Consider the following 25,988-nt stretch of genomic DNA (forward strand, 5'->3'; position numbering starts at 1 on the left):
TATAGTACTTCCAGGCTGGCCTGCTTCATAGCACTTCCAGGCTGGCTACTTCATAGCGCGTCCAAGCTGACCTGCTTCATAGCACTTCCAAGCTGGCGTGCTTCACAGCACTTCCAAGCTGGCCTGCTTCATAGCACTTCCAGGCTAGCCTGCTTCATTGCACTTCCAGGCTGGTCTGCTTCATTGCACTTCCAGGCTGGCCTGCTTCATAGCACTTCCAAGCGGGCCTGCTTAATAGCACTACCAAGCTGCCTGCTTCATAGCATGTCCAAGTTTGTCTGCTTTGTAGCACTTCCAACATGGCCTGCCTCACAGCACTCCCAGGCTGGCCTGCTGCATGGCACTTCCAAGCTGGCCTGATTCATGGCCTGCTTCATAGCACTTCCAAGCTGGCCTACTTAATAGCACTACCAAGCTGCCTGCTTCATAGCACTTCCAGGCTGGCCTGCTTCATTGCACTTCCAAGCTGGCTTCCTTCATAGCACTTCCAGGCTGGCTGCTTTGTAGCACGTCCAAACTGACCTGCTTCATAGCACTTCCAAGCTGGCCTGCTTCATAGCACTTCCAAGCTGGCCTGCTTCATAGCACTTCCAGGCTGGCTGCTTCATAGCACGTCCAAGCTGACCTGCTTCATTGCACTTCCAGGCTGGTCTGCTTCATTGCACTTCCAAGCTGGCCTGCTTCATAACACTTCCAAGCTGGCCTGCTTCATAGCACTTCCAGGCTGGCCTGCTTCACTGCACTTCCAAGCTGGCCTGCTTCATAACACGTCCAGGCTGGCTACTTCTTAGCACGGCCAAGCTGACCTGCTTCAGAGCACTTCCAAGCTGGCTTGCATCATAGCATGTCCAGGCTGGCTGCTTCATAGCACATCCAAGCTGACCTGCTTTATAGCACTTCCGAGCTGGGTTGCTTCATAGCACCTCCAGGCTGGCTGCTTCATAGCATGTCCAATCTGACCTGCTTCATAGCACGTCCAAGCTGCCTGCTTCATAGCACGTCCAGGCTGGCCTGCTTCATTGCACTTCCAAGCTGGCTTGCTTCATAGAACTTCCAGGCAGGCTGCTTCATAGCACGTTCAAGCTGACCTGCTTCATAGCACTTCCAAGCTGGCTTGCTTCATAGCACTTCCAGGCTGGCTGCTTAATAGCACTTCCAAGCTGGCCTGCTTCATAGCACTTCCAAGATGCCTGCTCCATAGCACTGCCAAGCTGGCCTGCTTTATAGTACTTCCAGGCTGGCCTGCTTCATAGCACTTCCAGGCTGGCTGCTTCATAGCACGTCCAAGCTGCCTGCTTCATAGCACTTCCAAGCTGACTGCTTCATAGCACTTCCAAGCTGGTCTGCTTTATAGCACTTCCAAACTGGCCTGCTTCATAGCACCTCCAAGCTGGCCTGCTTCATAGCACTTCCAGGCTGGCTGCTTCATAGCACGTCCAAGCTGACCTGCTTCATTGCACTTCCAGGCTGGTCTGCTTCATTGCACTTCCAAGCTGGCCTGCTTCATAGCACTTCCAAGCTGGCCTGCTTCATAGCACTTCCAGGCTGGCCTGCTTCACTGCACTTCCAAGCTGGCCTGCTTCATAACACTTCCAAGCTGGCCTGCTTCATAGCACTTCCAGGCTGGCTGCTTCATAGCACGTCCAAGCTGACCTGCTTCATTGCACTTCCAGGCTGGTCTGCTTCATTGCACTTCCAAGCTGGCCTGCTTCATAGCACTTCCAAGCTGGTCTGCTTCATTGCAATTCCAGGCTGGCCTGCTTCATAGCACTTCCAGGCTGGCTGCTTCATAGCACGTCCAAGCTGACCTGCTTCATAGCACTTCCAAGCTGGCCTGCATAGTAGCACTACCAAGCTGACCTGCTCCATAGAACTTCCAAGCAGACCTGCTTCATAGCACTTCCAAGCAGGCCTACTTAATAGCACTACCAAGCTCCCTGCTTCATAACACTTCCAAGCTGGCCTGCTTCATAGCACTTCCAAACTGGCCTGCTTCATAGCACTTCCAGGCTGGCCTGCTTCACTGCACTTCCAAGCTGGCCTGCTTCAAAGCACTTCCAGGCTGGCCTGCTTCATAGCACGTCCAAGCTGACCTGCTTCATAGCACTTCCAAGCTGGCTTGCCTCACAGCACTTCCAGGCTGGTTACTTCATAGCACGTCCAAGCTGACCTGCTTCATAGAACTTTGAAGCTGCCTGCTTCATAGCACTTCCAGGCTGGCCTGCTTCATAGCACTTCCAAGCTGACCTGCTTCATAGCACATCCAAGCTGCCTGCTTCATAGCACGTCCAGGCTGGCCTGCTTCATTGCACTTCCAAGCTGGCTTGCTTCATAGAACTTCCAGGCTGGCTGCTTCATAGCACGTCCAAGCTGACCTGCTTCATAGCACTTCCAAGCTGGCTTGCTTCATAGCACTTCCAGGCTGGCTGCTTAATAGCACTTCCAAGCTGGCCTGCTTCATAGCACTTACAAGATGCCTGCTCCATAGCACTGCCAAGCTTGCCTGCTTTATAGTACTTCCAGGCTGGCCTGCTTCATAGCACTTCCAGGCTGGCTGCTTCATAGCACGTCCAAGCTGACCTGCTTCATAGCACTTCCAAGCTGGCGTGCTTCATAGCACTTCCAAGCTGGCCTGCTTCATAGCACTTCCAGGCTGGCTGCTTCATAGCACGTCCAAGCTGACCTGCTTCATTGCACTTCCAGGCTGGTCTGCTTCATTGCACTTCCAAGCTGGCCTGCTTCATAGCACTTCCAAGCGGGCCTGCTTAATAGCACTACCAAGCTGCCTGCTTCATAGCATGTCCAAGCTTGTCTGCTTTGTAGCACTTCCAACATGGCCTGCCTCACAGCCCTCCCAGGCTGGCCTGCTGCATGGCACTTCCAAGCTGGCCTGATTCATGGCCTGCTTCATAGCACTTCCAAGCTGGCCTGCTTAATAGCACTACCAAGCTGCCTGCTTCATACCATGTCCAAGCTGGTCTGATTCATAGCACTTCCAAGCTGCCTGCTTCATAGCACTTCCAGGCTGGCCTGCTTCATTGCACTTCCAAGCTGGCTTCATTCATAGCACTTCCAGGCTGGCTGCTTTGTAGCACGTCCAAGCTGACCTGCTTCATAGCACTTCCAAGCTGGCCTGCTTCATAGCACTTCCAAGCTGGCCTGCTTCATAGCACTTCCAGGCTGGCTGCTTCATAGCACGTCCAAGCTGACCTGCTTTATTGCACTTCCAGGCTGGTCTGCTTCATTGCACTTCCAAGCTGGCCTGCTTCATAGCACTTCCAAGCTGGCCTGCTTCATAGCACTTCCAGGCTGGCCTGCTTCACTGCACTTCCAAGCTGGCCTGCTTCATAACACGTCCAGGCTGGCTACTTCTTAGCACGGCCAAGCTGACCTGCTTCAGAGCACTTCCAAGCTGGCTTGCTTCATAGCATGTCCAGGCTGGCTGCTTCATAGCACATCCAAGCTGACCTGCTTCATAGCACTTCCGAGCTGGGTTGCTTCATAGCACCTCCAGGCTGGCTGCTTCATAGCATGTCCAATCTGACCTGCTTCATAGCACGTCCATGCTGCCTGCTTCATAGCACGTCCAGGCTGGCCTGCTTCATTGCACTTCCAAGCTGGCTTGCTTCATAGAACTTCCAGGCTGGCTGCTTCATAGCACGTTCAAGCTGACCTGCTTCATAGCACTTCCAAGCTGGCTTGCTTCATAGCACTTCCAGGCTGGTTGCTTAATAGCACTTCCAAGCTGGCCTGCTTCATAGCACTTCCAAGATGCCTGCTCCATAGCACTGCCAAGCTGGCCTGCTTTATAGTACTTCCAGGCTGGCCTGCTTCATAGCACTTCCAGGCTGGCTGCTTCATAGCACGTCCAAGCTGACCTGCTTCATAGCACTTCCAAGCAGGCCTGCTTCATAGCACTTCCCAGCTGGCCTGCTTCATAGCACTTCCAGGCTGGCTGCTTCATAGCACGTCCAAGCTGACCTGCTTCATTGCACTTCCAGGCTGGTCTGCTTCATTGCACTTCCAAGCTGGCCTGCTTCATAGCACTTCCAAGCGGGCCTGCTTAATAGCACTTCCAAGCTGCCTGCTTCATAGCACTTTCAGGCTGGCCTGCTTCATTGCACTTCCAAGCTGGCTTCCTTCATAGCACTTCCAGGCTGGCTGCTTTGTAGCACGTCCAAACTGACCTGCTTCATAGCACTTCCAAGCTGGCCTGCTTCATAGCACTTCCAAGCTGGCCTGCTTCATAGCACTTCCAGGCTGGCTGCTTCATAGCACGTCCAAGCTGACCTGCTTCATTGCACTTCCAGGCTGGTCTGCTTCATTGCACTTCCAAGCTGGCCTGCTTCATAGCACTTCCAAGCTGGCCTGCTTCATAGCACTTCCAGGCTGGCCTGCTTCACTGCACTTCCAAGCTGGCCTGCTTCATAACACGTCCAGGCTGGCTACTTCTTAGCACGGCCAAGCTGACCTGCTTCAGAGCACTTCCAAGCTGGCTTGCATCATAGCATGTCCAGGCTGGCTGCTTCATAGCACATCCAAGCTGACCTGCTTTATAGCACTTCCGAGCTGGGTTGCTTCATAGCACCTCCAGGCTGGCTGCTTCATAGCATGTCCAATCTGACCTGCTTCATAGCACGTCCAAGCTGCCTGCTTCATAGCACGTCCAGGCTGGCCTGCTTCATTGCACTTCCAAGCTGGCTTGCTTCATAGAACTTCCAGGCAGGCTGCTTCATAGCACGTTCAAGCTGACCTGCTTCATAGCACTTCCAAGCTGGCTTGCTTCATAGCACTTCCAGGCTGGCTGCTTAATAGCACTTCCAAGCTGGCCTGCTTCATAGCACTTCCAAGATGCCTGCTCCATAGCACTGCCAAGCTGGCCTGCTTTATAGTACTTCCAGGCTGGCCTGCTTCATAGCACTTCCAGGCTGGCTGCTTCATAGCACGTCCAAGCTGCCTGCTTCATAGCACTTCCAAGCTGACTGCTTCATAGCACTTCCAAGCTGGTCTGCTTTATAGCACTTCCAAACTGGCCTGCTTCATAGCACCTCCAAGCTGGCCTGCTTCATAGCACTTCCAGGCTGGCTGCTTCATAGCACGTCCAAGCTGACCTGCTTTATTGCACTTCCAGGCTGGTCTGCTTCATTGCACTTCCAAGCTGGCCTGCTTCATAGCACTTCCAAGCTGGCCTGCTTCATAGCACTTCCAGGCTGGCCTGCTTCACTGCACTTCCAAGCTGGCCTGCTTCATAACACTTCCAAGCTGGCCTGCTTCATAGCACTTCCAGGCTGGCTGCTTCATAGCACGTCCAAGCTGACCTGCTTCATTGCACTTCCAGGCTGGTCTGCTTCATTGCACTTCCAAGCTGGCCTGCTTCATAGCACTTCCAAGCTGGTCTGCTTCATTGCAATTCCAGGCTGGCCTGCTTCATAGCACTTCCAGGCTGGCTGCTTCATAGCACGTCCAAGCTGACCTGCTTCATAGCACTTCCAAGCTGGCCTGCATAGTAGCACTACCAAGCTGACCTGCTCCATAGAACTTCCAAGCAGACCTGCTTCATAGCACTTCCAAGCTGGCCTACTTAATAGCACTACCAAGCTCCCTGCTTCATAGCACTTCCAAGCTGGCCTGCTTCATAGCACTTCCAAACTGGCCTGCTTCATAGCACTTCCAGGCTGGCCTGCTTCACTGCACTTCCAAGCTGGCCTGCTTCATAGCACTTCCAGGCTGGCCTGCTTCATAGCACGTCCAGGCTGACCTGCTTCATAGCACTTCCAAGCTGGCTTGCTTCATAGCACTTCCAGGCTGGCTGCTTAATAGCACTTCCAAGCTGGCCTGCTTCATAGCACTTCCAAGATGCCTGCTCCATAGCACTGCCAAGCTGGCCTGCTTTATAGTACTTCCAGGCTGGCCTGCTTCATAGCACTTCCAGGCTGGCTGCTTCATAGCACGTCCAAGCTGCCTGCTTCATAGCACTTCCAAGCTGACTGCTTCATAGCACTTCCAAGCTGGTCTGCTTTATAGCATTTCCAAACTGGCCTGCTTCATAGCACCTCCAAGCTGGTCTGCTTTATAGCACTTCCAAACTGGCCTGCTTCATAGCACCTCCAAGCTGGCCTGCTTCATAGCACTTCCAGGCTGGCTGCTTCATAGCACGTCCAAGCTGACCTGCTTCATTGCACTTCCAGGCTGGTCTGCTTCATTGCACTTCCAAGCTGGCCTGCTTCATAGCACTTCCAAGCTGGCCTGCTTCATAGCACTTCCAGGCTGGCCTGCTTCACTGCACTTCCAAGCTGGCCTGCTTCATAACACTTCCAAGCTGGCCTGCTTCATAGCACTTCCAGGCTGGCTGCTTCATAGCACGTCCAAGCTGACCTGCTTCATTGCACTTCCAGGCTGGTCTGCTTCATTGCACTTCCAAGCTGGCCTGCTTCATAGCACTTCCAAGCTGGTCTGCTTCATTGCAATTCCAGGCTGGCCTGCTTCATAGCACTTCCAGGCTGGCTGCTTCATAGCACGCCCAAGCTGACCTGCTTCATAGCACTTCCAAGCTGGCCTGCATAGTAGCACTACCAAGCTGACCTGCTCCATAGAACTTCCAAGCAGACCTGCTTCATAGCACTTCCAAGCTGGCCTACTTAATAGCACTACCAAGCTCCCTGCTTCATAGCACTTCCAAGCTGGCCTGCTTCATAGCACTTCCAAACTGGCCTGCTTCATAGCACTTCCAGGCTGGCCTGCTTCACTGCACTTCCAAGCTGGCCTGCTTCATAGCACTTCCAGGCTGGCCTGCTTCATAGCACGTCCAAGCTGACCTGCTTCATAGCACTTCCAAGCTGGCTTGCCTCACAGCACTTCCAGGCTGGTTACTTCATAGCACGTCCAAGCTGACCTGCTTCATAGAACTTTGAAGCTGCCTGCTTCATAGCACTTCCAGGCTGGCCTGCTTCATAGCACTTCCAAGCTGACCTGCTTCATAGCACATCCAAGCTGCCTGCTTCATAGCACGTCCAGGCTGGCCTGCTTCATTGCACTTCCAAGCTGGCTTGCTTCATAGAACTTCCAGGCTGGCTGCTTCATAGCACGTCCAAGCTGACCTGCTTCATAGCACTTCCAAGCTGGCTTGCTTCATAGCACTTCCAGGCTGGCTGCTTAATAGCACTTCCAAGCTGGCCTGCTTCATAGCACTTACAAGATGCCTGCTCCATAGCACTGCCAAGCTTGCCTGCTTTATAGTACTTCCAGGCTGGCCTGCTTCATAGCACTTCCAGGCTGGCTGCTTCATAGCACGTCCAAGCTGACCTGCTTCATAGCACTTCCAAGCTGGCGTGCTTCATAGCACTTCCAAGCTGGCCTGCTTCATAGCACTTCCAGGCTGGCTGCTTCATAGCACGTCCAAGCTGACCTGCTTCATTGCACTTCCAGGCTGGTCTGCTTTATTGCACTTCCAAGCTGGCCTGCTTCATAGCACTTCCAAGCGGGCCTGCTTAATAGCACTACCAAGCTGCCTGCTTCATAGCATGTCCAAGCTTGTCTGCTTTGTAGCACTTCCAACATGGCCTGCCTCACAGCCCTCCCAGGCTGGCCTGCTGCATGGCACTTCCAAGCTGGCCTGATTCATGGCCTGCTTCATAGCACTTCCAAGCTGGCCTGCTTAATAGCACTACCAAGCTGCCTGCTTCATACCATGTCCAAGCTGGTCTGATTCATAGCACTTCCAAGCTGCCTGCTTCATAGCACTTCCAGGCTGGCCTGCTTCATTGCACTTCCAAGCTGGCTTCATTCATAGCACTTCCAGGCTGGCTGCTTTGTAGCACGTCCAAGCTGACCTGCTTCATAGCACTTCCAAGCTGGCCTGCTTCATAGCACTTCCAAGCTGGCCTGCTTCATAGCACTTCCAGGCTGGCTGCTTCATAGCACGTCCAAGCTGACCTGCTTTATTGCACTTCCAGGCTGGTCTGCTTCATTGCACTTCCAAGCTGGCCTGCTTCATAGCACTTCCAAGCTGGCCTGCTTCATAGCACTTCCAGGCTGGCCTGCTTCACTGCACTTCCAAGCTGGCCTGCTTCATAACACGTCCAGGCTGGCTACTTCTTAGCACGGCCAAGCTGACCTGCTTCAGAGCACTTCCAAGCTGGCTTGCTTCATAGCATGTCCAGGCTGGCTGCTTCATAGCACATCCAAGCTGACCTGCTTCATAGCACTTCCGAGCTGGGTTGCTTCATAGCACCTCCAGGCTGGCTGCTTCATAGCATGTCCAATCTGACCTGCTTCATAGCACGTCCATGCTGCCTGCTTCATAGCACGTCCAGGCTGGCCTGCTTCATTGCACTTCCAAGCTGGCTTGCTTCATAGAACTTCCAGGCTGGCTGCTTCATAGCACGTTCAAGCTGACCTGCTTCATAGCACTTCCAAGCTGGCTTGCTTCATAGCACTTCCAGGCTGGTTGCTTAATAGCACTTCCAAGCTGGCCTGCTTCATAGCACTTCCAAGATGCCTGCTCCATAGCACTGCCAAGCTGGCCTGCTTTATAGTACTTCCAGGCTGGCCTGCTTCATAGCACTTCCAGGCTGGCTGCTTCATAGCACGTCCAAGCTGACCTGCTTCATAGCACTTCCAAGCTGGCCTGCTTCATAGCACTTCCCAGCTGGCCTGCTTCATAGCACTTCCAGGCTGGCTGCTTCATAGCACGTCCAAGCTGACCTGCTTCATTGCACTTCCAGGCTGGTCTGCTTCATTGCACTTCCAAGCTGGCCTGCTTCATAGCACTTCCAAGCGGGCCTGCTTAATAGCACTACCAAGCTGCCTGCTTCATAGCATGTCCAAGCTTGTCTGCTTTGTAGCACTTTCAAGCTGGCCTGCCTCACAGCACTCCCAGGCTAGCCTGCTGCATGGCACTTCCAAGCTGGCCTGATTCATGGCCTGCTTCATAGCACTTCCAAGCTGGCCTGCTTAATAGCACTACCAAGCTGCCTGCTTCATTACATGTCCAAGCTGGTCTGATTCATAGCACTTCCAAGCTGCCTGCTTCATAGCACTTCCAGGCTGGCCTGCTTCATTGCACTTCCAAGCTGGCTTCCTTCATAGCACTTCCAGGCTGGCTGCTTTGTAGCACGTCCAAGCTGACCTGCTTCATAGCACTTCCAAGGTGCCTGCTTCATAGCACTGCCAGGGTGGCTGCTTCATAGCACTTCCAAGATGCCAGCCCCATAGCACTGCCAAGCTGGCCTGCTTCATAGCACTTCCAAGCTGGCCTGCTTCATAGCACTTCCAAGATGCCAGCTCCATAGCACTGCCAAGCTGGCCTGCTTTATAGTACTTCCAGGCTGGCCTGCTTCATAGCACTTCTAGGCTGGCTGCTTCATAGCACATCCAAGCTGACCTGCTTCATAGCACTTCCAAGCTGGCCTGCTTCATGGCACTTCCAAGCTGGCCTGCTACATAGCACTTCCAGGATGGCTGCTTCATAGCACGTCCAAGCTGACCTGCTTCATTGCACTTCCAGGCTGGTCTGCTTCAATGCACTTCCAAGCTGGCCTGCTTCATAGCACTTCCAAGCTGGCCTGCTTCATAGCACTTCCAGGCTGGCCTGCTTCACTGCACTTCCAAGCTGGCCTGCTTCATAACACTTCCAAGCTGGCCTGCTTCATAGCACTTCCAGGCTGGCTGCTTCATAGCACGTCCAAGCTGACCTGCTTCATTGCACTTCCAGGCTGGTCTGCTTCATTGCACTTCCAAGCTGGCCTGCTTCATAGCACTTCCAAGCTGGTCTGCTTCATTGCACTTCCACGCTGGCCTGCTTCATAGCACTTCCAGGCTGGCTGCTTCATAGCACGTCCAAGCTGACCTGCTTCATAGCACTTCCAAGCTGGCCTGAATAGTAGCACTACCAAGCTGACCTGCTCCATAGAACTTCCAAGCAGACCTGCTTCATAGCACTTCCAAGCTGGCCTACTTAATAGCACTACCAAGCTCCCTGCTTCATAGCACTTCCAAGCTGGCCTGCTTCATAGCACTTCCAAACTGGCCTGCTTCATAGCACTTCCAGGCTGGCCTGCTTCACTGCACTTCCAAGCTGGCCTGCTTCATAGCACTTCCAAGCTGGCTTGCCTCACAGCACTTCCAGGCTGGTTACTTCATAGCACGTCCAAGCTGACCTGCTTCATAGAACTTTGAAGCTGCCTGCTTCATAGCACTTCCAGGCTGGCCTGCTTCATAGCACTTCCAAGCTGACCTGCTTCATAGCACATCCAAGCTGCCTGCTTCATAGCACGTCCAGGCTGGCCTGCTTCATTGCACTTCCAAGCTGGCTTGCTTCATAGAACTTCCAGGCTGGCTGCTTCATAGCACGTCCAAGCTGACCTGCTTCATAGCACTTCCAAGCTGGCTTGCTTCATAGCACTTCCAGGCTGGCTGCTTAATAGCACTTCCAAGCTGGCCTGATTCATAGCACTTACAAGATGCCTGCTCCATAGCACTGCCAGGCTTGCCTGCTTTATAGTACTTCCAGGCTGGCCTGCTTCATAGCACTTCCAGGCTGGCTGCTTCATAGCACGTCCAAGCTGACCTGCTTCAAAGCACTTCCAAGCTGGCGTGCTTCATAGCACTTCCAAGCTGGCCTGCTTCATAGCACTTCCAGGCTGGCTGCTTCATAGCACGTCCAAGCTGACCTGCTTCATTGCACTTCCAGGCTGGTCTGCTTCATTGCACTTCCAAGCTGGCCTGCTTCATAGCATTTCCAAGCGGGCCTGCTTAATAGCACTACCAAGCTGCCTGCTTCATAGCATGTCCAAGCTTGTCTGCTTTGTAGCACTTCCAACATGGCCTGCCTCCAAGCCCTCCCAGGCTGGCCTGCTGCATGGCACTTCCAAGCTGGCCTGATTCATGGCCTGCTTCATAGCACTTCCAAGCTAGCCTGCTTAATAGCACTACCAAGCTGCCTGCTTCATACCATGTCCAAGCTGGTCTGATTCATAGCACTTCCAAGCTGCCTGCTTCATAGCACTTCCAGGCTGGCCTGCTTCATTGCACTTCCAAGCTGGCTTCATTCATAGCACTTCCAGGCTGGCTGCTTTGTAGCACGTCCAAGCTGACCTGCTTCATAGCACTTCCAAGCTGGCCTGCTTCATAGCACTTCCAAGCTGGCCTGCTTCATAGCACTTCCAGGCTGGCTGCTTCATAGCACGTCCAAGCTGACCTGCTTTATTGCACTTCCAGGCTGGTCTGCTTCATTGCACTTCCAAGCTGGCCTGCTTCATAGCACTTCCAAGCTGGCCTGCTTCATAGCACTTCCAGGCTGGCCTGCTTCACTGCACTTCCAAGCTGGCCTGCTTCATAACACGTCCAGGCTGGCTACTTCTTAGCACGGCCAAGCTGACCTGCTTCAGAGCACTTCCAAGCTGGCTTGCTTCATAGCATGTCCAGGCTGGCTGCTTCATAGCACATCCAAGCTGACCTGCTTCATAGCACTTCCGAGCTGGGTTGCTTCATAGCACCTCCAGGCTGGCTGCTTCATAGCATGTCCAATCTGACCTGCTTCATAGCACGTCCATGCTGCCTGCTTCATAGCACGTCCAGGCTGGCCTGCTTCATTGCACTTCCAAGCTGGCTTGCTTCATAGAACTTCCAGGCTGGCTGCTTCATAGCACGTTCAAGCTGACCTGCTTCATAGCACTTCCAAGCTGGCTTGCTTCATAGCACTTCCAGGCTGGTTGCTTAATAGCACTTCCAAGCTGGCCTGCTTCATAGCACTTCCAAGATGCCTGCTCCATAGCACTGCCAAGCTGGCCTGCTTTATAGTACTTCCAGGCTGGCCTGCTTCATAGCACTTCCAGGCTGGCTGCTTCATAGCACGTCCAAGCTGACCTGCTTCATAGCACTTCCAAGCTGGCCTGCTTCATAGCACTTCCCAGCTGGCCTGCTTCATAGCACTTCCAGGCTGGCTGCTTCATAGCACGTCCAAGCTGACCTGCTTCATTGCACTTCCAGGCTGGTCTGCTTCATTGCACTTCCAAGCTGGCCTGCTTCATAGCACTTCCAAGCGGGCCTGCTTAATAGCACTACCAAGCTGCCTGCTTCATAGCATGTCCAAGCTTGTCTGCTTTGTAGCACTTCCAAGCTGGCCTGCCTCACAGCACTCCCAGGCTGGCCTGCTGCATGGCACTTCCAAGCTGGCCTGATTCATGGCCTGCTTCATAGCACTTCCAAGCTGGCCTGCTTAATAGCACTACCAAGCTGCCTGCTTCATTACATGTCCAAGCTGGTCTGATTCATAGCACTTCCAAGCTGCCTGCTTCATAGCACTTCCAGGCTGGCCTGCTTCATTGCACTTCCAAGCTGGCTTCCTTCATAGCACTTCCAGGCTGGCTGCTTTGTAGCACGTCCAAGCTGACCTGCTTCATAGCACTTCCAAGGTGCCTGCTTCATAGCACTGCCAGGGTGGCTGCTTCATAGCACTTCCAAGATGCCAGCCCCATAGCACTGCCAAGCTGGCCTGCTTCATAGCACTTCCAAGCTGGCCTGCTTCATAGCACTTCCAAGATGCCAGCTCCATAGCACTGCCAAGCTGGCCTGCTTTATAGTACTTCCAGGCTGGCCTGCTTCATAGCACTTCTAGGCTGGCTGCTTCATAGCACATCCAAGCTGACCTGCTTCATAGCACTTCCAAGCTGGCCTGCTTCATGGCACTTCCAAGCTGGCCTGCTACATAGCACTTCCAGGATGGCTGCTTCATAGCACGTCCAAGCTGACCTGCTTCATTGCACTTCCAGGCTGGTCTGCTTCATTGCACTTCCAAGCTGGCCTGCTTCATAGCACTTCCAAGCTGGCCTGCTTCATAGCACTTCCAGGTTGGCCTGCTTCACTGCACTTCCAAGCTGGCCTGCTTCATAACACGTCCAGGCTGGCTACTTCATAGCACGGCCAAGCTGACCTGCTTCAGAACACTTCCAAGCTGGCTTGCTTCATAGCACGTCCAGGCTGGCTGCTTCATAGCACATCCAAGCTGACCTGCTTCATAGCACTTCCGAGCTGGCTTGCTTCATAGCACCTCCAGGCTGGCTGCTTCATAGCATGTCCAAGCTGACCTGCTTCATAGCACGTCCAAGCTGCCTGCTTCATAGCACGTCCAGGCTGGCCTGTTTCATTGCACTTCCAAGCTGGCTTGCTTCATAGAACTTCTAGGCTGGCTGCTTCATAGCACGTCCAAGCTGACCTGCTTCATAGCACTTCCAAGCTGGCCTGCTTCATAACACGTCCAGGCTGGCTACTTCATAGCACGGCCAAGCTGACCTGCTTCAGAGCACTTCCAAGCTGGCTTGCTTCATAGCATGTCCAGGCTGGCTGCTTCATAGCACATCCAAGCTGACCTGCTTCATAGCACTTCCGAGCTGGTTTGCTTCATAGCACCTCCAGGCTGGCTGCTTCATAGCATGTCCAAGCTGACCTGCTTCAAAGCACGTCCAAGCTGCCTGCTTCATAGCACGTCCAGGCTGGCCTGCTTCATTGCACTTCCAAGCTGGCTTGCTTCATAGAACTTCCAGGCTGGCTGCTTCATAGCACGTCCAAGCTGACCTGCTTCTTAGCACTTCCAAGCTGGCTTGCTTCATAGCACTTCCAGGCTGGCTGCTTCATAGCACATCCAAGCTGACCTGCTTCATAGCACGTCCAAGCTGCCTGCATCATAGCACTCCCAGGCTGGTCTGCTTCATTGGACTTCCAGGCTGGCCTGCTTCATAGCACTTCCAGGCTGGCTGCTTCATAGCACGTCCAAGCTGACCTGCTTCTTAGCACTTCCAAGCTGGCTTGCTTCATAGCACTTCCAGGCTGGCTGCTTCATAGCACATCCAAGCTGACCTGCTTCATAGCACGTCCAAGCTGCCTGCATCATAGCACTCCCAGGCTGGTCTGCTTCATTGGACTTCCAGGCTGGCCTGCTTCATAGCACTTCCAGGCTGGCTGCTTCATAGCACGTCCAAGCTGACCTGCTTCATAGCACTTCCAAGCTGGCTTGCCTCACAGCACTTCCAGGCTGGTTACTTCATAGCACGTCCAAGCTGACCTGCTTCATAGAACTTTGAAGCTGCCTGCTTCATAGCACTTCCAGGCTGGCCTGCTTCATAGCACTTCCAAGCTGACCTGCTTCATAGCACATCCAAGCTGCCTGCTTCATAGCACGTCCAGGCTGGCCTGCTTCATTGCACTTCCAAGCTGGCTTGCTTCATAGAACTTCCAGGCTGGCTGCTTCATAGCACGTCCAAGCTGACCTGCTTCATAGCACTTCCAAGCTGGCTTGCTTCATAGCACTTCCAGGCTGGCTGCTTAATAGCACTTCCAAGCTGGCCTGATTCATAGCACTTACAAGATGCCTGCTCCATAGCACTGCCAGGCTTGCCTGCTTTATAGTACTTCCAGGCTGGCCTGCTTCATAGCACTTCCAGGCTGGCTGCTTCATAGCACGTCCAAGCTGACCTGCTTCAAAGCACTTCCAAGCTGGCGTGCTTCATAGCACTTCCAAGCTGGCCTGCTTCATAGCACTTCCAGGCTGGCTGCTTCATAGCACGTCCAAGCTGACCTGCTTCATTGCACTTCCAGGCTGGTCTGCTTCATTGCACTTCCAAGCTGGCCTGCTTCATAGCATTTCCAAGCGGGCCTGCTTAATAGCACTACCAAGCTGCCTGCTTCATAGCATGTCCAAGCTTGTCTGCTTTGTAGCACTTCCAACATGGCCTGCCTCCAAGCCCTCCCAGGCTGGCCTGCTGCATGGCACTTCCAAGCTGGCCTGATTCATGGCCTGCTTCATAGCACTTCCAAGCTAGCCTGCTTAATAGCACTACCAAGCTGCCTGCTTCATACCATGTCCAAGCTGGTCTGATTCATAGCACTTCCAAGCTGCCTGCTTCATAGCACTTCCAGGCTGGCCTGCTTCATTGCACTTCCAAGCTGGCTTCATTCATAGCACTTCCAGGCTGGCTGCTTTGTAGCACGTCCAAGCTGACCTGCTTCATAGCACTTCCAAGCTGGCCTGCTTCATAGCACTTCCAAGCTGGCCTGCTTCATAGCACTTCCAGGCTGGCTGCTTCATAGCACGTCCAAGCTGACCTGCTTTATTGCACTTCCAGGCTGGTCTGCTTCATTGCACTTCCAAGCTGGCCTGCTTCATAGCACTTCCAAGCTGGCCTGCTTCATAGCACTTCCAGGCTGGCCTGCTTCACTGCACTTCCAAGCTGGCCTGCTTCATAACACGTCCAGGCTGGCTACTTCTTAGCACGGCCAAGCTGACCTGCTTCAGAGCACTTCCAAGCTGGCTTGCTTCATAGCATGTCCAGGCTGGCTGCTTCATAGCACATCCAAGCTGACCTGCTTCATAGCACTTCTGAGCTGGGTTGCTTCATAGCACCTCCAGGCTGGCTGCTTCATAGCATGTCCAATCTGACCTGCTTCATAGCACGTCCATGCTGCCTGCTTCATAGCACGTCCAGGCTGGCCTGCTTCATTGCACTTCCAAGCTGGCTTGCTTCATAGAACTTCCAGGCTGGCTGCTTCATAGCACGTTCAAGCTGACCTGCTTCATAGCACTTCCAAGCTGGCTTGCTTCATAGCACTTCCAGGCTGGTTGCTTAATAGCACTTCCAAGCTGGCCTGCTTCATAGCACTTCCAAGATGCCTGCTCCATAGCACTGCCAAGCTGGCCTGCTTTATAGTACTTCCAGGCTGGCCTGCTTCATAGCACTTCCAGGCTGGCTGCTTCATAGCACGTCCAAGCTGACCTGCTTCATAGCACTTCCAAGCTGGCCTGCTTCATAGCACTTCCCAGCTGGCCTGCTTCATAGCACTTCCAGGCTGGCTGCTTCATAGCACGTCCAAGCTGACCTGCTTCATTGCACTTCCAGGCTGGTCTGCTTCATTGCACTTCCAAGCTGGCCTGCTTCATAGCACTTCCAAGCGGGCCTGCTTAATAGCACTACCAAGCCGCCTGCTTCATAGCATGTCCAAGCTTGTCTGCTTTGTAGCACTTCCAAGCTGGCCTGCCTCACAGCACTCCCAGGCTGGCCTGCTGCATGGCACTTCCAAGCTGGCCTGATTCATGGCCTGCTTCATAGCACTTCCAAGCTGGCCTGCTTAATAGCACTACCAAGCTGCCTGCTTCATTACATGTCCAAGCTGGTCTGATTCATAGCACTTCCAAGCTGCCTGCTTCATAGCACTTCCAGGCTGGCCTGCTTCATTGCACTTCCAAGCTGGCTTCCTTCATAGCACTTCCAGGCTGGCTGCTTTGTAGCACGTCCAAGCTGACCTGCTTCATAGCACTTCCAAGGTGCCTGCTTCATAGCACTGCCAGGGTGGCTGCTTCATAGCACTTCCAAGATGCCAGCCCCATAGCACTGCCAAGCTGGCCTGCTTCATAGCACTTCCAAGCTGGCCTGCGTCATAGCACTTCCAAGATGCCAGCTCCATAGCACTGCCAAGCTGGCCTGCTTTATAGTACTTCCAGGCTGGCCTGCTTCATAGCACTTCTAGGCTGGCTGCTTCATAGCACATCCAAGCTGACCTGCTTCATAGCACTTCCAAGCTGGCCTGCTTCATGGCACTTCCAAGCTGGCCTGCTACATAGCACTTCCAGGATGGCTGTTTCATAGCACGTCCAAGCTGACCTGCTTCATTGCACTTCCAGGCTGGTCTGCTTCATTGCACTTCCAAGCTGGCCTGCTTCATAGCACTTCCAAGCTGGCCTGCTTCATAGCACTTCCAGGTTGGCCTGCTTCACTGCACTTCCAAGCTGGCCTGCTTCATAACACGTCCAGGCTGGCTACTTCATAGCACGGCCAAGCTGACCTGCTTCAGAACACTTCCAAGCTGGCTTGCTTCATAGCACGTCCAGGCTGGCTGCTTCATAGCACATCCAAGCTGACCTGCTTCATAGCACTTCCGAGCTGGCTTGCTTCATAGCACCTCCAGGCTGGCTGCTTCATAGCATGTCCAAGCTGACCTGCTTCATAGCACGTCCAAGCTGCCTGCTTCATAGCACGTCCAGGCTGGCCTGTTTCATTGCACTTCCAAGCTGGCTTGCTTCATAGAACTTCTAGGCTGGCTGCTTCATAGCACGTCCAAGCTGACCTGCTTCATAGCACTTCCAAGCTGGCCTGCTTCATAACACGTCCAGGCTGGCTACTTCATAGCACGGCCAAGCTGACCTGCTTCAGAGCACTTCCAAGCTGGCTTGCTTCATAGCATGTCCAGGCTGGCTGCTTCATAGCACATCCAAGCTGACCTGCTTCATAGCACTTCCGAGCTGGTTTGCTTCATAGCACCTCCAGGCTGGCTGCTTCATAGCATGTCCAAGCTGACCTGCTTCAAAGCATGTCCAAGCTGCCTGCTTCATAGCACGTCCAGGCTGGCCTGCTTCATTGCACTTCCAAGCTGGCTTGCTTCATAGAACTTCCAGGCTGGCTGCTTCATAGCACGTCCAAGCTGACCTGCTTCTTAGCACTTCCAAGCTGGCTTGCTTCATAGCACTTCCAGGCTGGCTGCTTCATAGCACATCCAAGCTGACCTGCTTCATAGCACGTCCAAGCTGCCTGCATCATAGCACTCCCAGGCTGGTCTGCTTCATTGGACTTCCAGGCTGGCCTGCTTCATAGCACTTCCAGGCTGGCTGCTTCATAGCACGTCCAAGCTGACCTGCTTCATAGCACTTCCAAGCTGGCTTGCTTCATAGCACTTCCAGGCTGGTTGCTTAATAGCACTTCCAAGCTGGCCTGCTTCATAGCACTTCCAAGATGCCTGCTCCATAGCACTGCCAAGCTGGCCTGCTTTATAGTACTTCCAGGCTGGCCTGCTTCATAGCACTTCCAGGCTGGCTGCTTCATAGCACGTCCAAGCTGACCTGCTTCATAGCACTTCCAAGCTGGCCTGCTTCATAGCACTTCCCAGCTGGCCTGCTTCATAGCACTTCCAGGCTGGCTGCTTCATAGCACGTCCAAGCTGACCTGCTTCATTGCACTTCCAGGCTGGTCTGCTTCATTGCACTTCCAAGCTGGCCTGCTTCATAGCACTTCCAAGCGGGCCTGCTTAATAGCACTACCAAGCTGCCTGCTTCATAGCATGTCCAAGCTTGTCTGCTTTGTAGCACTTCCAAGCTGGCCTGCCTCACAGCACTCCCAGGCTGGCCTGCTGCATGGCACTTCCAAGCTGGCCTGATTCATGGCCTGCTTCATAGCACTTCCAAGCTGGCCTGCTTAATAGCACTACCAAGCTGCCTGCTTCATTACATGTCCAAGCTGGTCTGATTCATAGCACTTCCAAGCTGCCTGCTTCATAGCACTTCCAGGCTGGCCTGCTTCATTGCACTTCCAAGCTGGCTTCCTTCATAGCACTTCCAGGCTGGCTGCTTTGTAGCACGTCCAAGCTGACCTGCTTCAAAGCACTTCCAAGGTGCCTGCTTCATAGCACTGCCAGGGTGGCTGCTTCATAGCACTTCCAAGATGCCAGCCCCATAGCACTGCCAAGCTGGCCTGCTTCATAGCACTTCCAAGCTGGCCTGCTTCATAGCACTTCCAAGATGCCAGCTCCATAGCACTGCCAAGCTGGCTTGCTTTATAGTACTTCCAGGCTGGCCTGCTTCATAGCACTTCTAGGCTGGCTGCTTCATAGCACATCCAAGCTGACCTGCTTCATAGCACTTCCAAGCTGGCCTGCTTCATGGCACTTCCAAGCTGGCCTGCTACATGGCACTTCCAGGATGGCTGCTTCATAGCACGTCCAAGCTGACCTGCTTCATTGCACTTCCAGGCTGGTCTGCTTCATTGTACTTCCAAGCTGGCCTGCTTCATAGCACTTCCAAGCTGGCCTGCTTCATAGCACTTCCAGGTTGGCCTGCTTCACTGCACTTCCAAGCTGGCCTGCTTCATAACACGTCCAGGCTGGCTACTTCATAGCACGGCCAAGCTGACCTGCTTCAGAGCACTTCCAAGCTGGCTTGCTTCATAGCACGTCCAGGCTGGCTGCTTCATAGCACGTCCAAGCTGACCTGCTTCATAGCACTTCCAAGCTGGCCTGCTTCATAACACGTCCAGGCTGGCTACTTCATAACACGGCCAAGCTGACCTGCTTCAGAGCACTTGCAAGCTGGCTTGCTTCATAGCATGTCCAGGCTGGCTGCTTCATAGCACATCCAAGCTGACCTGCTTCATAGCACTTCCGAGCTGGCTTGCTTCATAGCACCTCCAGGCTGGCTGCTTCATAGCATGTCCAAGCTGACCTGCTTCAAAGCACGTCCAAGCTGCCTGCTTCATAGCACGTCCAGGCTGGCCTGCTTCATTGCACTTCCAAGCTGGCTTGCTTCATAGAACTTCCAGGCTGGCTGCTTCATAGCACGTCCAAGCTGACCGGCTTCATAGCACTTCCGAGCTGGCTTGCTTCATAGCACTTCCAGGCTGGCTGCTTCATAGCACATCCAAGCTGACCTGCTTCATAGCACGTCCAAGCTGCCTGCATCATAGCACTCCCAGGCTGGTCTGCTTCATTGGACTTCCAGGCTGGCCTGCTTCATAGCACTTCCAGGCTGGCTGCTTCATAGCACGTCCAAGCTGACCTGCTTCATAGCACTTCCAAGCTGGCCTGCTTAGTAGCACTACCAAGCTGACCTGCTCCATAGCACTTCCAAGCAGACCTGCTTCATAGCACTTCCAAGCTGGCCTGCTTAATAGCACTACCAAGCTGCCTGCTTCATAGCACTTCCAAGCTGCCTGCTTCATAGCACTTCCAAGCTGGCCTGCTTCAGAGCACTTCCAAGCTGGCTTGCTTCATAGCACGTCCAGGCTGGCTGCTTCATAGCACGCCCAAGCTGACCTGCTTCATAGCACTTCCAAGCTGGCCTGCTTCATAATACGTCCAGGCTGGCTACTTCATAGCACGGCCAAGCTGACCTGCTTCAGAGCACTTCCAAGCTGGCTTGCTTCATAGCATGTCCAGGCTGGCTGCTTCATAGCACATCCAAGCTGACCTGCTTCATAGCACTTCCGAGCTGGCTTGCTTCATAGCACCTCCAGGCTGGCTGCTTCATAGCATGTCCAAGCTGACCTGCTTCAAAGCACGTCCAAGCTGCCTGCTTCATAGCACGTCCAGGCTGGCCTGCTTCATTGCACTTCCAAGCTGGCTTGCTTCATAGAACTTCCAGGCTGGCTGCTTCATAGCACGTCCAAGCTGACCTGCTTCATAGCACTTCCAAGCTGGCTTGCTTCATAGCACTTCCAGGCTGGCTGCTTCATAGCACATCCAAGCTGACCTGCTTCATAGCACGTCCAAGCTGCCTGCATCATAGCACTCCCAGGTTGGTCTGCTTCATTGGACTTCCAGGCTGGCCTGCTTCATAGCACTTCCAGGCTGGCTGCTTCATAGCACGTCCAAGCTGACCTGCTTCATAGCACTTCCAAGCTGGCCTGCTTAGTAGCACTACCAAGCTGACCTGCTCCATAGCACTTCCAAGCAGACCTGCTTCATAGCACTTCCAAGCTGGCCTGCTTAATAGCACTACCAAGCTGCCTGCTTCATAGCACTTCCAAGCTTGCCTGCTTCATAGCACTTCCAAACTGGCCTGCTTCATAGCACTTCCAGGCTGGCCTGCTTCACTGCACTTCCAAGCTGGCCTTCTTCATAGCACTTCCAGGCTGGCCTGCTTCATAGCACGTCCAAGCTGACATGCTTAATAGCACTTCCAAGCTGGCTTGCCTCATAGCCCTTCCAGGCTGGTTACATCATAGCATGTCCAAGCTGACCTGCTTCATAGAACTTTGAAGCTGCCTGCTTCATAGCACTTCCAGGCTGGCCTGCTTCATAGCACTTCCAAGCTGACCTGCTTCATAGCACGTCCAAGCTGCCTGCTTCATAGCACGTCCAGACTGACCTGCTTCATTGCACTTCCAAGCTGGCCTGCTTCATAGCACTTCCAAGCTGGCCTGCTTCATAGCACTTCCAGGCTGGCCTGCTTCATAACACTTCCAGGCTGGGCTGCTTCACTGCACTTCCAAGCTGGCCTGCTTCATAACACTTCCAAGCTGGCCTGCTTCATTGCACTTCTAAACTGGCCTGCTTCATAGCACCTCCAAGCTGCCTGCTTCATAGCACTTCCAAGCTGACCAGCTCCATAGCACTTCTAAGCTACCTGCTTCATAGCACTTGCAAGCTGGCATGCTTCATAGCACTTTCACGCGGCCTGCTTCATTGCACTTCCAAGCTGGCCTGCTTCATAGCACTTCCAAGCTGGCTGCTTTGTAGCACGTCCAAGCTGACCTGCTTCATAGCACTTCCAAGGTGCCTGCTTCATAGCACTGCCAGGGTGGCTGCTTCATAGCACTACCAGGTTCACCTGCTTCATAGCACTTCCAAGCTGGCCTGCTTCATAGCACTTCCAAGCTGGCCTGCTTCATAGCACTTCCAAGATGCCTGCTCCATAGCACTGCCAAGCTGGCCTGCTTTGTAGTACTTCCAGGCTGGCCTGCTTCATAGCACTTCTAGGCTGGCTGCTTCATAGCACGTCCAAGCTGACCTGCTTCATAGCACTTCCAAGCTGGCCTGCTTCATAGCACTTCCAAGCTGGCCTGCTTCATAGCACTTCCAGGATGGCTGCTTCGTAGCACGTCCAAGCTGACCTGCTTCATTGCACTTCCAGGCTGGTCTGCTTCATTGCACTTCCAAGCTGACCTGCTTCATAGCACTTCCAAGCTGGCCTGCTTCATAGCACTTCCAGGCTGGCCTGCTTCACTGCATATCCAAGCTGACCTGCTTCATAACATGTCCAGGCTGGCTACTTCTTAGCACGGCCAAGCTGACCTGCTTCAGAGCACTTCCAAGCTGGCTTGCTTCATAGCACGTCCAGGCTGGCTGCTTCATAGCACATCCAAGCTGATCTGCTTCATAGCACTTCCGAGCTGGGTTGCTTCATAGCACCTCCAGGCTGGCTGCTTTATAGCATGTCCAAGCTGACCTGCTTCATAGCACGTCCAAGCTGCCTGCTTCATAGCACGTCCAGGCTGGCCTGCTTCATTGCACTTCCAAGCTGGCTTGCTTCATAGAACTTCCAGGCTGGCTGCTTCATAGCACGTTCAAGCTGACCTGCTTCATAGCACTTCCAAGCTGGCTTGCTTCATAGCACTTCCAGGCTGGCTGCTTAATAGCACTTCTAGGCTGGCTGCTTCATAGCACATCCAAGCTGACCTGCTTCATAGCACTTCCAAGCTGGCCTGCTTCATGGCACTTCCAAGCTGGCCTGCTACATAGCACTTCCAGGATGGCTGCTTCATAGCACGTCCAAGCTGACCTGCTTCATTGCACTTCCAGGCTGGTCTGCTTCATTGCACTTCCAAGCTGGCCTGCTTCATAGCACTTCCAAGCTGGCCTGCTTCATAGCACTTCCAGGTTGGCCTGCTTCACTGCACTTCCAAGCTGGCCTGCTTCATAACACGTCCAGGCTGGCTACTTCATAGCACGGCCAAGCTGACCTGCTTCAGAGCACTTCCAAGCTGGCTTGCTTCATAGCACGTCCAGGCTGGCTGCTTCATAGCACATCCAAGCTGACCTGCTTCATAGCACTTCCGAGCTGGCTTGCTTCATAGCACCTCCAGGCTGGCTGCTTCATAGCATGTCCAAGCTGACCTGCTTCATAGCACGTCCAAGCTGCCTGCTTCATAGCACGTCCAGGCTGGCCTGTTTCATTGCACTTCCAAGCTGGCTTGCTTCATAGAACTTCTAGGCTGGCTGCTTCATAGCACGTCCAAGCTGACCTGCTTCATAGCACTTCCAAGCTGGCCTGCTTCATAACACGTCCAGGCTGGCTACTTCATAGCACGGCCAAGCTGACCTGCTTCAGAGCACTTCCAAGCTGGCTTGCTTCATAGCATGTCCAAGCTGGCCTGCTTCATTGCACTTCTAAACTGGCCTGCTTCATAGCACTTCTAAGCTACCTGCTTCATAGCACTTGCAAGCTGGCATGCTTCATAGCACTTTCACGCGGCCTGCTTCATTGCACTTCCAAGCTGGCCTGCTTCATAGCACTTCCAAGCTGGCTGCTTTGTAGCACGTCCAAGCTGACCTGCTTCATAGCACTTCCAAGGTGCCTGCTTCATAGCACTGCCAGGGTGGCTGCTTCATAGCACTACCAGGTTCACCTGCTTCATAGCACTTCCAAGCTGGCCTGCTTCATAGCACTTCCAAGCTGGCCTGCTTCATAGCACTTCCAAGATGCCTGCTCCATAGCACTGCCAAGCTGGCCTGCTTTGTAGTACTTCCAGGCTGGCCTGCTTCATAGCACTTCTAGGCTGGCTGCTTCATAGCACGTCCAAGCTGACCTGCTTCATAGCACTTCCAAGCTGGCCTGCTTCATAGCACTTCCAAGCTGGCCTGCTTCATAGCACTTCCAGGATGGCTGCTTCGTAGCACGTCCAAGCTGACCTGCTTCATTGCACTTCCAGGCTGGTCTGCTTCATTGCACTTCCAAGCTGACCTGCTTCATAGCACTTCCAAGCTGGCCTGCTTCATAGCACTTCCAGGCTGGCCTGCTTCACTGCATATCCAAGCTGACCTGCTTCATAACATGTCCAGGCTGGCTACTTCTTAGCACGGCCAAGCTGACCTGCTTCAGAGCACTTCCAAGCTGGCTTGCTTCATAGCACGTCCAGGCTGGCTGCTTCATAGCACATCCAAGCTGATCTGCTTCATAGCACTTCCGAGCTGGGTTGCTTCATAGCACCTCCAGGCTGGCTGCTTTATAGCATGTCCAAGCTGACCTGCTTCATAGCACGTCCAAGCTGCCTGCTTCATAGCACGTCCAGGCTGGCCTGCTTCATTGCACTTCCAAGCTGGCTTGCTTCATAGAACTTCCAGGCTGGCTGCTTCATAGCACGTTCAAGCTGACCTGCTTCATAGCACTTCCAAGCTGGCTTGCTTCATAGCACTTCCAGGCTGGCTGCTTAATAGCACTTCTAGGCTGGCTGCTTCATAGCACATCCAAGCTGACCTGCGTCATAGCACTTCCAAGCTGGCCTGCTTCATGGCACTTCCAAGCTGGCCTGCTACATAGCACTTCCAGGATGGCTGCTTCATAGCACGTCCAAGCTGACCTGCTTCATTGCACTTCCAGGCTGGTCTGCTTCATTGCACTTCCAAGCTGGCCTGCTTCATAGCACTTCCAAGCTGGCCTGCTTCATAGCACTTCCAGGTTGGCCTGCTTCACTGCACTTCCAAGCTGGCCTGCTTCATAACACGTCCAGGCTGGCTACTTCATAGCACGGCCAAGCTGACCTGCTTCAGAGCACTTCCAAGCTGGCTTGCTTCATAGCACTTCCAGGCTGGCTGCTTCATAGCACATCCAAGCTGACCTGCTTCATAGCACTTCCGAGCTGGCTTGCTTCATAGCACCTCCAGGCTGGCTGCTTCATAGCATGTCCAAGCTGACCTGCTTCATAGCACGTCCAAGCTGCCTGCTTCATAGCACGTCCAGGCTGGCCTGTTTCATTGCACTTCCAAGCTGGCTTGCTTCATAGAACTTCTAGGCTGGCTGCTTCATAGCACGTCCAAGCTGACCTGCTTCATAGCACTTCCAAGCTGGCCTGCTTCATAACACGTCCAGGCTGGCTACTTCATAGCACGGCCAAGCTGACCTGCTTCAGAGCACTTCCAAGCTGGCTTGCTTCATAGCATGTCCAGGCTGGCTGCTTCATAGCACATCCAAGCTGACCTGCTTCATAGCACTTCCGAGCTGGCTTGCTTCATAGCACCTCCAGGCTGGCTGCTTCCTAGCATGTCCAAGCTGACCTGCTTCAAAGCACGTCCAAGCTGCCTGCTTCATAGCACGTCCAGGCTGGCCTGCTTCATTGCACTTCCAAGCTGGCTTGCTTCATAGAACTTCCAGGCTGGCTGCTTCATAGCACGTCCAAGCTGACCTGCTTCATAGCACCTCCAAGCTGGCTTGCTTCATAGCACTTCCAGGCTGGCTGCTTCATAGCACATCCAAGCTGACCTGCTTCATAGCACGTCCAAGCTGCCTGCATCATAGCACTCCCAGGCTGGTCTGCTTCATTGGACTTCCAGGCTGGCCTGCTTCATAGCACTTCCAGGCTGGCTACTTCATAGCACGGCCAAGCTGACCTGCTTCAGAGCACTTCCAAGCTGGCTTGCTTCATAGCATGTCCAGGCTGGCTGCTTCATAGCACATCCAAGCTGACCTGCTTCATAGCACTTCCGAGCTGGCTTGCTTCATAGCACCTCCAGGCTGGCTGCTTCCTAGCATGTCCAAGCTGACCTGCTTCAAAGCACGTCCAAGCTGCCTGCTTCATAGCACGTCCAGGCTGGCCTGCTTCATTGCACTTCCAAGCTGGCTTGCTTCATAGAACTTCCAGGCTGGCTGCTTCATAGCACGTCCAAGCTGACCTGCTTCATAGCACCTCCAAGCTGGCTTGCTTCATAGCACTTCCAGGCTGGCTGCTTCATAGCACATCCAAGCTGACCTGCTTCATAGCACGTCCAAGCTGCCTGCATCATAGCACTCCCAGGCTGGTCTGCTTCATTGGACTTCCAGGCTGGCCTGATTCATTGCACTTCCAGGCTGGCTGCTTCATAGCACGTCCAAGCTGACCTGCTTCATAGCACTTCCAAGCTGGCCTGCTTAGTAGCACTACCAAGCTGACCTGCTCCATAGCACTTCCAAGCAGACCTGCTTCATAGCACTTCCAAGCTGGCCTGCTTAATAGCACTACCAAGCTGCCTGCTTCATAGCACTTCCAAGCTGGCCTGCTTCATAGCACTTCCAAACTGGCCTGCTTCATAGCACTTCCAGGCTGGCCTGCTTCACTGCACTTCCAAGCTGGCCTTCTTCATAGCACTTCCAGGCTGGCCTGCTTCATAGCACGTCCAAGCTGACCTGCTTAATAGCACTTCCAAGCTGGCTTGCCTCATAGCCCTTCCAGGCTGGTTACATCATAGCATGTCCAAGCTGA

The sequence above is a fragment of the Ambystoma mexicanum genome, chromosome 12, assembly GCF_040938575.1.
Source record: "Ambystoma mexicanum isolate Mex_15411 chromosome 12, UKY_AmexF1_1, whole genome shotgun sequence".
Taxonomy (NCBI): Eukaryota; Metazoa; Chordata; class Amphibia; order Caudata; family Ambystomatidae; genus Ambystoma; species Ambystoma mexicanum.